This window comes from Argiope bruennichi, chromosome 8, assembly GCF_947563725.1.
Source record: "Argiope bruennichi chromosome 8, qqArgBrue1.1, whole genome shotgun sequence".
Lineage (NCBI taxonomy): Eukaryota > Metazoa > Arthropoda > Arachnida > Araneae > Araneidae > Argiope > Argiope bruennichi.
The window spans coordinates 112,421,947-112,433,970 of record NC_079158.1 but is presented as its reverse complement, the minus strand read 5'-3'; the positions used below and the strand labels follow the sequence as shown (position 1 = coordinate 112,433,970).

General features: G+C 29.7%; 1 protein-coding gene across 1 annotated transcript in view; it reads left to right on the top strand.

Moving 5' to 3' along the window:
* LOC129981880 (histone acetyltransferase KAT6B-like) overlaps positions 1 to 12,024 on the top strand; it is a 33,167-nt gene that overhangs the window by 6,943 nt on the left and 14,200 nt on the right. The window lies entirely within an intron of this gene.

Sequence of the window (12,024 nt, the reverse complement as noted above, 5' to 3'; positions counted from 1 at the left end):
ATATATATATATATAGTATTTTTAATTATGGAATATTTTCCCAAGTTTCCAATTTAAATCTAATTCTTGCACCATTATTGTCATATATCGGCCTTTTCTACAAATATTTATCAGATAATTTCCAAACACTTAATATTGTCCTTTGGAAAATCGTGTCTAGCTTATTAATGGAAATAAAGACATGTAGCCAAATGACTACATTATGTATTATAAGATTAATGCTATTTAACCCTTTCAAATCACAGCTTGTCAGCTGTAAAATGTACAATAATGCAATATATATATATATATATATATATATATATATAATTGAAATGCATTTTTAAATAAAATAATTTACCTTTCAGTTGCCCAAAATTTACATATTTTGATTTTGATCCTCTGAATTGTGTTTCGAAAATATTATATCTTTATTTCTTTAAAATATATATATATAGATAACATATCTTTAAAATAGAAATGAATATGTACTAAATGAAATATGTTTATGTTTGGGAAATATAAAATCTGACTTGAAACTATAAATTAGCAAATGAAGGAAAGTGAACAAAAAAAAAAAAAAAAACTGAGAGGGCAAATTTAATCTTGGATACGAGGAAACAATTAGATGAGCTCTAAACTTGAACTTCAAAACCTGTCAGCAAGCTTCTACGAAATTCTAAGGGAAAAATAAATACCTACTTACTTCTGATGTGATATAGCGATGCAAAATTAGCAAATTTTGATGCTTTTGAGATCAAAATGGCATGCATCTCCTGATATGTGTATTGCTAATTTTATGACACATTTTTTGTGTTCTTTCTTCTTCTTCATCATCATTATTATTGTTATTTTCATTTTTATTGTTCATCAAATTTTCAGTGCACATTTATATAACTAATAAGATTTTAAAAGAAAAAACAAGTTTTTAAAATAATATTGAGAAGGAGGAAGATTCTAACTTTGCATGCTTAATGGTAGAGCCATTATTGATCCTATTTTGATGATTTGGTGACAGAAATTTAATGCTAGATTTTGGATTTTATTAAAATATGTAAATTATATGAAGTTTACAAAAATTTTTGAATTTTTCACACCAATGTAATATTGTATTTTTTTTTTATTTGGTGGCAAAGTTATGTATTCAGAAATAATAAATAACACCTCTACAATATATTGTATTGTAATGTGATATTTTAATGTTTAAAATTAAAAGATTTTTTTTTTTTTGCTTTAGGGAAATTAAAAATTTCTTTTAAAAACTAGCCACCAGGCTAAAAACCAGCAGGCTGTTTCACTAAGGATACTAATTGTATTTAATTTCTATTAAATCTCTTAAACATAATTTCAAGTCCATTATTCTATTAATAAACTATTTTTAAGCATCAAATTGTCAGATATTAAAGCCATGTTAATTTAATAATTTTATGTTTTTTTTTTTTTTTTTTTTGTCTGTTTTGTACTTGAACCTTTCTAATAGAGACCAGTCTCATGACATCATGGCACTTATAAACATATAATTGGCCAGTTTATGTAAATTTTGTGGTACTATAACTTCCTTTTTTTTTTTCCTAAGCTATATAGGTACAAGTCCTTTTCCCTTAATTTTCAGCAATGGGTAAAAAATTGTGTTCAAATATTTTCTGAAAATAATTAAAACTGTTTGTATTTCAGGGCAACAGTGTAACCTAATGCTAAAAATAAGCTAATCTTTTTTAATCTTTGAATGAATCTTTAAAATAAAATTACCAAAATTAAGTAAAACAATACACAATTAATAAGTTAGTATCATTAAAAAAATAATTTTTAGAATTTTGAATCAGTATAAAAATTCTTTTTCTGTAATAATGTTTTTATAAATTTATACAAAACCTCTAAAATCTAGCTTAATTTTTAATTTATTAAAATTTTTAAAAAAAGGACTCTGAAGCATACAAAATTACCTTTCAAGGTATTTATGTGCTAAATTTAGTAGCTGTAGGTTACAAACAAAACAGTCTTACGTTTAGAGTACCAAGACGCTGACATTCGTCTTTATTATTAGTATAGATGAAAAAGAGATAAAAATAAAAAGATGATCCAAAGAAAATTTGAATAAAATAGAGATTTAAGGGGGAAAAAAGATAAACTTGTTGCTTTTGGTGATAAATAATTTTCTGTTATTTGTGGTTACTCAATATTTTGTTTAACCATTTTATGTAATTTGCTATTAATAACTTTATTCTAATTTTGATAGGCATGCAATTTGTACTACTTTAGAAGACTTAAACTATTATTGGACAATCATCTCCTAATTTTCTAATATTTTATTTAAAATTTGTTCTTTAATTTGAAATGCAAACAATTAAAATTCAACTAATACAGTAACTTTCTTGCTGAAATTAAACATATTCATTAAAAATATAATGACAAAAAGTGAAATAATTTAGTTATTAAATATTAGAGAATTATTTAATAAAAATTTCTCTTATCTTAAAAAATAATCAGCGCACTACAATAAAATGCTGTTTTGATTCTATAAGAACACATCCAATTAAATTATAGGAAATAGTAGTATTGTTTTAAAATGAGTATAACAATTTTTCATCTCTGCTTGCTTATTGAATTAAACTTTAATTTTAATAACAAAAATTTTATAACAAGCATCTTTAAGTAAAAACCATTTCAATTTTTAAAAAAAATAGATCGTATCTTCATAACTTCAATATAACAATAGAAGAAAAATCCATCTATATCTATACTTATAATAAAGCTCAATGTGTGTGTGTGTGTGTGTGTGTGTGTGTGTGTGTGTGTGTGTGTGTGTGTGTGTGTGTGTGTGTGTGTGTGTGTTGGCGCTCTAAAGGCCAGGTCATTTGACATACAGCTACCAAATTTGGTACATGCATACCTTAGAGGTCGGGATTGTGCACCTGGGGTCCCTTTTTTTGAAATTTTAATTAGAATTTTAATTAATTATTAAAAACTAACTTTCCCGCCAAAATAATCTTCCATTTTCCCCAACGCCAACTTTTCCGCCAAAATAATCTTCCATTTTCCCCAACGCCAAATGATTTAGGCTTTAGTTCTTTTTTTCTCCCAACAGTAATGAGGCTAGGGTTAAGATTTTTCGGCGGATTATTTCAAACGATTCTTTTTATTTTCTTAATGTTTTATGCATTTAAAATTAAACATTGTTAATTAATCCATGTTTCAGATTCATTCTGAAGTACTTTTGAATTAAAATAACACAGAATAAAGGAAATTAAAAATGTATAATCTGCATAGCGTTACCCCAACTGGTGTAGAAAAATTCACGCATTTGCGTTACCGTAAAAGGCGAAGAAAATTCGCGCATGCGCACTGTGTTCTGATTGTTGGCATGGCAACCATTAACAACGGACGATTTAAATTACTTTTAGGTTAGTTGTATGCTTTTGTAAGTAAATTTTATTTATGTTAGTTATATATTTTTTTGTATATGCTTATAGTTTTAAGTACATCGTTTTTTAAGTAGTTTTTTTAACCTGTTTTCAATGATTTAAATTATTTTTAGGCTAATTGCATGCTTTTGTAATTAAATTGTATTTATGTTAGTTATGTATTTTTTGATATATGCTTATAGTTTTAAGTACATCGTTTTTTAAGTAGTTTTTTTAAACCTGTTTTCGACCGATTATTTTAAACGATTCATTTTATTTTCTTAGTGTTTGATGCATTTAAAATGAAACATTGTTAATGAATCGATCTGTTCATGATGAATCTGAGAAAATTTTGTTGACAAATTCTTGAGATATTATATAAATTAAGAAAGATATTCTTTAGTGCCCATAAAGTTTAAACGCTCAGTGACTCTATTATCAGTAATCATATTATTAAAAAAAATGCTTTGTTTCAGTAAAAAATATTATTATATTAATTGCAGATTAATCCTTTACACTTTAATTTAAAGCATAAATTCTACGAGGGGTAACAGAAAATTAGAGAGATACATATCACGTTATGACTGAAGGCCTTTATAATATTATGAGTGAATTATATGACTATCAAAATTTGAAGTTTTAAAATATTTTGCTGAAGAATCTATTAAAGTTGGAATTGCATAAAATATTTAATTATTAAAATTTTAACGAACATTAAGATTGGCGAACCGGCTGGTCGCCAAAGGCGGCTAGTAATGAAATATTTTTAACAACAATGGTAACGATTTAAATATCATTACAACCATGGAATAAATTCTTGTGAAATACACTTAACCTATTTTTTAAATGAATTGAAAGCAAAAAAAAAAAAAATAATAATAATATGGCAAAAAAAAAAAAAAAATGGATCTTTGTAAGTTTATCCTTTAACAAGTGAAATCACATCTTAACAGCAAAATACGACAAAAGTGACTACCAGCTTGATGATAGTAATTAGATACAGTTTATGTATCTTCCTTGATGCTTGAAAAGTAACTAGTGGTCATTTTGTGTAACGACCTCGCCCGACGGATGAAATCCAATCAAAACAGAACCAAAGCTGGAATTCTAGCTTTCAATGCATAAGTATACTCAGAGGGTAATTCCGAACTGTTAGCAGTTCTTTATATTCCGGGCTGGTAATCGTTTCTCCCTTATTTTGCCGCTAGTGATTCGTCCTCTTAAATTCGAATGTGTGAACAAGGTATTATTATAGACGGGGAAAATTTATAGCAATATTAAAAGAAAGGTGCAGCGGCCAAACAGGCGATAAATGACTGTTTGTTTCGCCAACTGGCGATAAGCATCAATCATACCTTTGGAGATGAACTTTGCTCTCCAACGGATACGAGTGATTCACTTCCTGCCTTCGCCAGCTGGCTTAGAACGTCTGTCTCCTGCTGGTCGATGGAATTACGGCCAATGTATCATATTCTATATTTGTTAATTTAATTTGTAATTAAAATTTATTTTTGTTATTTAAATGGCTGGCAGTTTTTATTAAGTAAAAATGTTTTAATACTTTAATTTAAAGTAAATTTGGCAATGCGTGTTAAACCACGCACCAAAAAGGCTTCATTCCGGTGTCCCTTGCGAGTGTCTACTCTTTTATGCATTCCTGCAGTCTGTCAGTCTGAATGCAATAACTGAAAAACGTAACGGTTTGTGTAAATGAAATTTAGTTTGCAATCTTACAATTAAAATTGTAGTTTTATGCCGCCATTAATTTCAGTGACATCCAAAATGCTTTATTATACTACAAAACACAGATTTTGCTGTGTAGAACCCTGAAAATAAAAATTTGAGTGCTTGTAGAATTTATTAGTTTTGCGTTACGCTTTACGAATTTTCTCAAGGCTCCCAATTTTTAAGCGAGTGATAAGGGTAATAATATTTGTATTAGGGAGTATACGAGAAGTTCCGGAGAGACTATTCCTTCTAGTTTTGCTTTGGAAATTCATAGTTAGACAATTTTGTTTTTCCAAATGTGTACCGTGATTCCATTGTTGTATTGATGTTTTGTTCACTGCAAGACAAATTTGAACGTGCACAGTGAACAGTTGTACTCTGAGTTCACAAATGTAGATTCTGTCGTCCATATCTGAAATTTGTACTCGTCTTCCCGGACCGATTAAGTAGAATTCTTAATCATAAATTTTTTTAGAAAATTCTATTGGTATTGAAAAACAGAGTTTGCTAAAAATGCATGATTAAAAATTCTAATTAAAGAAACCAGGAGAATAAAAATATATATTTATAAATATTATAAAAAATAAAATAAATTATTTTCATGAAAAAAATGTATGCACTATAAAGAAGGTATAAAGAAAAAAAAATTTAAAACCGCAATTATGCAGCATTCACACGAGGCCAACTATTGCGCGCAATAGAAGGCCACGCCCATCTCAGGAAGATCACGTGACCACGATGGTACAGTGGCAGGTAGTTGTTTCGTCGGGGCATGAGTAAAAATGAGAAGTATGGCAATTTTTCTTATACAGTTTACGCAATACTTTCTTTTCTACTGTACTTAACACCGTACTTTTTCCCCAAAACTTCAAAAGAAATACTGTAAAATTTAGAATCTCGGAATTAAAAATAATCTGCTATACATTATATCATTGATTATGAGTGCAATTCATAAAAGATAATTGTAATTTTTTCAACTTCTCAGAATGATAGGACACAAAGAATGTTCGTAAGAGTTAAATTTTAGTACTTTTATTTTGTTTTTTAAACAGCAGCTGCATTTGAGACATTTTGTTTTTTAAAGAGCCGCATTTGAGGCTTTATGCTTTACAAACCTTTATTGGTTTGTTTTCTTTTATAGTTGCTGAATTGCTAGTGATTGGCAATTTTTATAACTGCAATATTTATTCTTTATGTAGGAAAATATTTAAAAAAAATCACTGATAAAAATTAGTTAGTAAATTAAAAAAAAATATTTCTCACAAGTCTTTTTTGAAACGACATAAATAAGAATTATGATGAATATTCTATTTGCTTTTTTTTTAATATGTCGAAATTTAAAATAGTAATTGTCTATGACGTAATGCCTAAGGATATTTCCGAATAATAACAATAATAAAACAGACAAAAAAAAATTGTAGCATCTGTTCAAGTTCACCTTGAGTTTTTTAAAAACATTCTGGCTGGTAATTCAACTAAAAGAAAATATATTTTTAAAAAATAGCTGATGTTCCTAGTACAAAAAAAAAAAATAGCTTAGAGACGCCTTTCCTCTATTCTTGCTGTAGTCATCAGGAAACCGGCGCATGCGCAGTTTCTGTTGAACTTTGATACGTTTCTTTTTTATATACTTAGCTATTCGGAATTTGTAATGTCTAATTAGCGATGTAACGTAGAACGATTTTTCTTTGTGTTCGTATTCGTCAATAAATGTTATTCTATGTTTTATGATATCTTCGATTCATTGAAAGCTAGAAATAGATTTTAGATGTAGATCCTAAATAACTAAAACCACATCATAGAATTACAATGGCGCGATTACATTTAGATTTATTTGATGAATGTTCTGGCGCCATATAATAAATACATCCACCAGCTGATATTTTTTGAGATTGCGGCAACCCATATAAGAATTCCCGGGGGGAAAGAACTATTATTCAAAATTCTATTTGGTGAAACAGGAAGTTAGAAAGGATCAAAACGCTAGTTTATTTTTGAGAATACTATTAACTAGGAAGGGTCAAAGCTTTAATTTATGACTTGTTCAGAATTATAGTAATTGTATTAGCAGTTCAGGAACGGATTTCCAATGCTTAAGACTACTGGAGTGTGTGAAGGCTTTGGCAGGTCAATCAAAAAATGTCATTTATCCAGTTGCCAGACTGATGTATTTGTAAAAAAAAAAAAAAAAAAAAAAAAATTCTATTAATTATAAAATATTAATTTATACTTATAATAAAGCTCAATGTGTGTGTGTTGGCGCTCTACAGGCCAGGCCATTTGACATACAGCTACCAAATTTGGTACATGTATACCTTAGAGGTCGGGAATGTGCACCTGGGGTCCCTTTTTTTGAAATTTTAATTAGAATTTTAATTATTAATTAAAAACTAACTTTCCCGCCAAAAAAATCCTCCATATTCCCCACCGCCAAAAAAATCTTCTATTTTCCCCATCGCCAAATGAGTAAGGCTTCAGTTTTTTTTTTCTCCCAACAGTAATGAGGCTAGGGTTAATATTCTTCGGCGGATTATTTCAACCGATTCTGTTTATTTTCTTAATGTTTTATGCATTTAAAATTAAACATTGTTAATTAATCCATGTTTCAGATTCATTCTGAAGTACTTTTGAATTAAAATAACACAGAATAAAGGAAATTAAAAATGTATAATCTGCATAGCATTACCCCAACTGGCGTAGAAAAATTCATGCATTTGCCTTACCGTAAGTGGTGAAGGAAATTAACGCATGCGCATTATGTTCTGATTGTTGCCATGGCAACCATTATCAACGGATGATTTAAATTATTTTTAGGTTATTGCATGCTTTTGTAAGTAAATTGTATTTATGTTAGTTATATATTTTTTGTATATGCTTATAGTTTTAAGGACATCGTTTTTTAAGTAGTTTTTTTTTAACCTGTTTTCAATGATTTAAATTATTTTTAGTTTAGTTGCATGCTTTTGTAATTAAATTGTATTATGTGCAGATGTTCAATTATAGTGCATAATAAAGATTGCCAGCTTTGGCGCATTATCGCAACTTGGCGAAGAAGGGGGTTAAACTCCGGTTCAACCTATTTAATTAATAAAATTTAAACGAACATTAAGATTGGCGATCCGGCTGATCGCCAAAGGCGGCTGGTATTCAATATACAGTAGACTCTCGATTATCCGCGGGCGGGTTATCCGCGGTGCGGATTATCCGCGCCTGCCGCACAAAGTTTTTTTTTTTTTTTTTTTTTTTTGACTGATTGTTTCGAAAAGGTGCAGTTTTACAGTTATGCTTTTGTAATTACATAATACATTACAGTATTAAAACAGTACATATGTATTAATTTTTCTGTGTATCCTTGACGCCTCTCGTAAATACTAAGCACTTTTCTGTTTTCATTAACAAAATGCATTTTAGGTTAGTTTTGAGTGATATACTAAAATATTAAGCGTTAGTTAAACATTTCCTGCTGTTTATTTTACGTTTTATTGTACATAAAACGATTTTTCAAAGCTGAAATGACTGTTTTCTCTTTTGCAATACCCGTTTTTAGCTTTTTTTCGGATCATCCGCGATTTTTGTTATCTGCGGCGGCCGCGCCACCCAATTCCGCGGATAATCGTGAGTGTACTGTATATATATATATTGAATTTCATTTATTAGTTAAATTAAGGCATAATAATATGTTCCTGACAATTCTGAATTAAAAATTACAATACTAACTATTCACTTAACTTCCTATGTTATGTTATATTTCATTTTTATTTCCTTGTAATCTATCATGATAATTAAATACTTTTATTTAAAGAAATTCTTTAATAATTTGATTAATTTCTCAAGAATTTTGATATTTTAGTAATTTTTTTCTTGATATGCATATAAATAATTAAATAAATTTCTTCACAAAATTACTAAAATAGAAAAACTAAAATGAATCAACTTTTTGAGTACGATGATATATGTCGAAGGTAACATGAAATGGGCCCGTTCTTGCAAGAGGGTTCTTGTAATTTTCACTGCATGGGAACACAAAATGTAGGGTTTTGTGTACGTGCTGCGAAGTGGGATATTGACTGAGAAATATTTTAATCTGTTACTTACTTACCTTAGACATAGTATGCGTTTGATAGAATTTCTGAATCTATTTCAGTAAAGTATATAAAGAAGGTCCTTATAAGGTTTTTGTATAAAAGTCGAAAAAAAGAATGGCATTAAAATTTTTTATTCAGAATGCGTAGAGGAAATTGGAAGAATGAAATCGAATCAACGATGTATTTTACATTTCGTCGGTTTCTTATTTGGCGTTTTATACAATATCTAGGAAATATTTTATCATTTTATACATTTTCCAAAAGTATTTAGGGATTCTTTAGAATATGGGATTTTAAATTTTTCCGTAGCCATATGTACTTATGAAAAAGATAGCATTATAAGAAAGCATAGATAACATTAAAGATAATACTTGTTGCAGCTTCACGCCGATAGATGGCGTGTCTGTCGAGTAAGAAGTTAATGTTGTTATATCTTAACGTTTAGTGTGTAAGAACGATTCTGTGATCTAGACGTAGCATCAATTGTGAGAGGTATCCTAATCTGTAACAGTCTACCTGAAGGGGCACAAAAAATGTGCCGGAAAATAAAATAGTGTTCACCAGAAAGAAATAAGTTTTATTTGGAGATAATTACATTAAGTGGTCTGTCCACTACGCAGTATTGAACCATCGAGAGTTTTGAGAAAAAGTTGGCAAGTGTCGTTTATGCCGCATGTGTTTACTTGATATTGTTCTCAGTGATTTCTGAATCGTTAGAGTGATCTCCAATGGATATAAAGTGTAAATTCCTATGATTGGATTATTGTGTCCATTTTAGGTTCAAGGGAACTGTGAGTACACTTTTTTTTTTTTTTTTTCCAAATTTGTGTATTAGTTTCGTTTTTATGAGTTGCTTATATTCAGAGTTCTCTTTTCAAAATGTTTTCAAAACTTAAGAAGAGTGAATTAATTGAAGTTGCCGAGGAACTAGAAATTGATATTCCTTCGGGTGCCAAACTAATTACTATTAAAGATTTAATTGAAAAGAGCAAGATCTATAAAAGATAATTATGAATTCGTAAAAACTGTGGTTGAGTCAATAATTGAAAAGAAAAAAGATTATGAGAAAAATGAAGCACAGAAACTAGAATTGGAAAAACTTAAACTCGTGCAATTAGAAAAACAACTTGAGCTTGCGAATTTACAAAAAGATTAAACACAAAAGGTTAATGTGACAAATAGCGATTCCGATTCAAATTTTAGTTTAGAAAGTTTGATAAAAAGTGTCAAAACTTTAACTACACCAGTTCCTACACGAGCAGAGTCGTATAATTTATTTTTCCAATCGCTTGAAAGAGCTTTCAAAACCAAAAATGTCCCAGAACAATTCAAGTCAGAGATCCTATTAAATATCTTAGGCGTAAAAGTTGCGAATTTAATGATATATTTAAATGAGGATGAATTGTATATGTACGACAAATTAAAGGAATTAGTGTTAAAAGAATTTCAATCCACCCCACAAGAAGTTTTAAATAATTTCCGTAAAGCGAAAAAACATCCAAACGAAAGCTATATCCAGTTTGCATTGCGACTTAGTGCAGCTTTTGATTACTATTGTCAATTAAATGATTTCAAGAAAGTTTGTGAACTCATGGTTTCCGAAAAAATATGAGTCACCTGCGAACAGTACGCATTCATTCACTGCTACCAACTTAAATGTAAACAAAAGGGTTTTAACTACTGCAAATGTGATGATTCAGAATAATGTAGGAATGTTTACGAATGCACGAGCGTTACTGGATGTCGGTAGTATGAGTCATTTCATTTCAAAACGGTTAGCCGATAAATTGAATTTGAAAAAAGAAAAACGAAACATCGTGGTTTCTGGACTAAATCAATTATCTTCTGTTATTAACTGGATCGTAAAAACGAAAATTTCGAACGTTAGTGGAAACTTTGAAAAGGGAATTGAGCTATTGGCATATAACAGATTGTATCCCCTCCAACAATTTGACATTGATACGCTAGAATTAGATAGTTTCAATTTAGCGGATGTGAGATTCAATGAACCTAGAGAGGTGGATATTTTATTAGGTGCCCAAATATTCTATGAACTTAGATCAGGTTGTGTTTGGATTTGTTGCTACCAAAAGTTTTCCAATCGAAAACGAAACTAGTGTTCATTGTGGATTGATAATAGAAGATTTGGATGGAAGTTTTGGGAAATTGAAGTTGTTGAGGGGGATAACTTACAAAATGATAGTTTAATATGTGAAGATCATTTCATGAAAACACATTTCAGAAATGACGATGGAAGCTATGTCGTTAAAATGCCGTTTAAAATAGACCCCCCATGTTTCGGCGAGTCAAAACACATTGCTACTAAAAGATTTAAATCACTTTGGCAACGTTTGAGGGGAGAACCAGAGTATATGAAACTATGCAGGGAATTTTTAACTGAGTATAAGAATTTGGGACATATGCAGACAACTTGCGAAACTCCAAGGTATATTATACCTCACCATGGCGTTTTTAGGTCAGAAAGTAGTACTACAAAATTACGCGTTGTTTTTAACGCATCAGAGGCAACGTCATCTGGACAGTCGCTTAATGATAATTTCTATTCAGGATCTGTTGTCCAAGATGATTTGTTCGCTATTTTGTTGAGGTTTCGAAAACATTCTATAGTTTTCACCGCCGATATAAAAAAAGATGTATCGTCAAATTTGGATACATCCAGATCAGTGTGATTTACAATGTATTTTATGAAAGGATATAGAGGAAGAGAAATTACGTGTATTTAAGTTGCTCACTGTTACCAAATGCGCTCCTTACTTGGCGACCAGAGTACTAAAACAAATATGCTGTGATGAGCAGGACAATTATTCTTT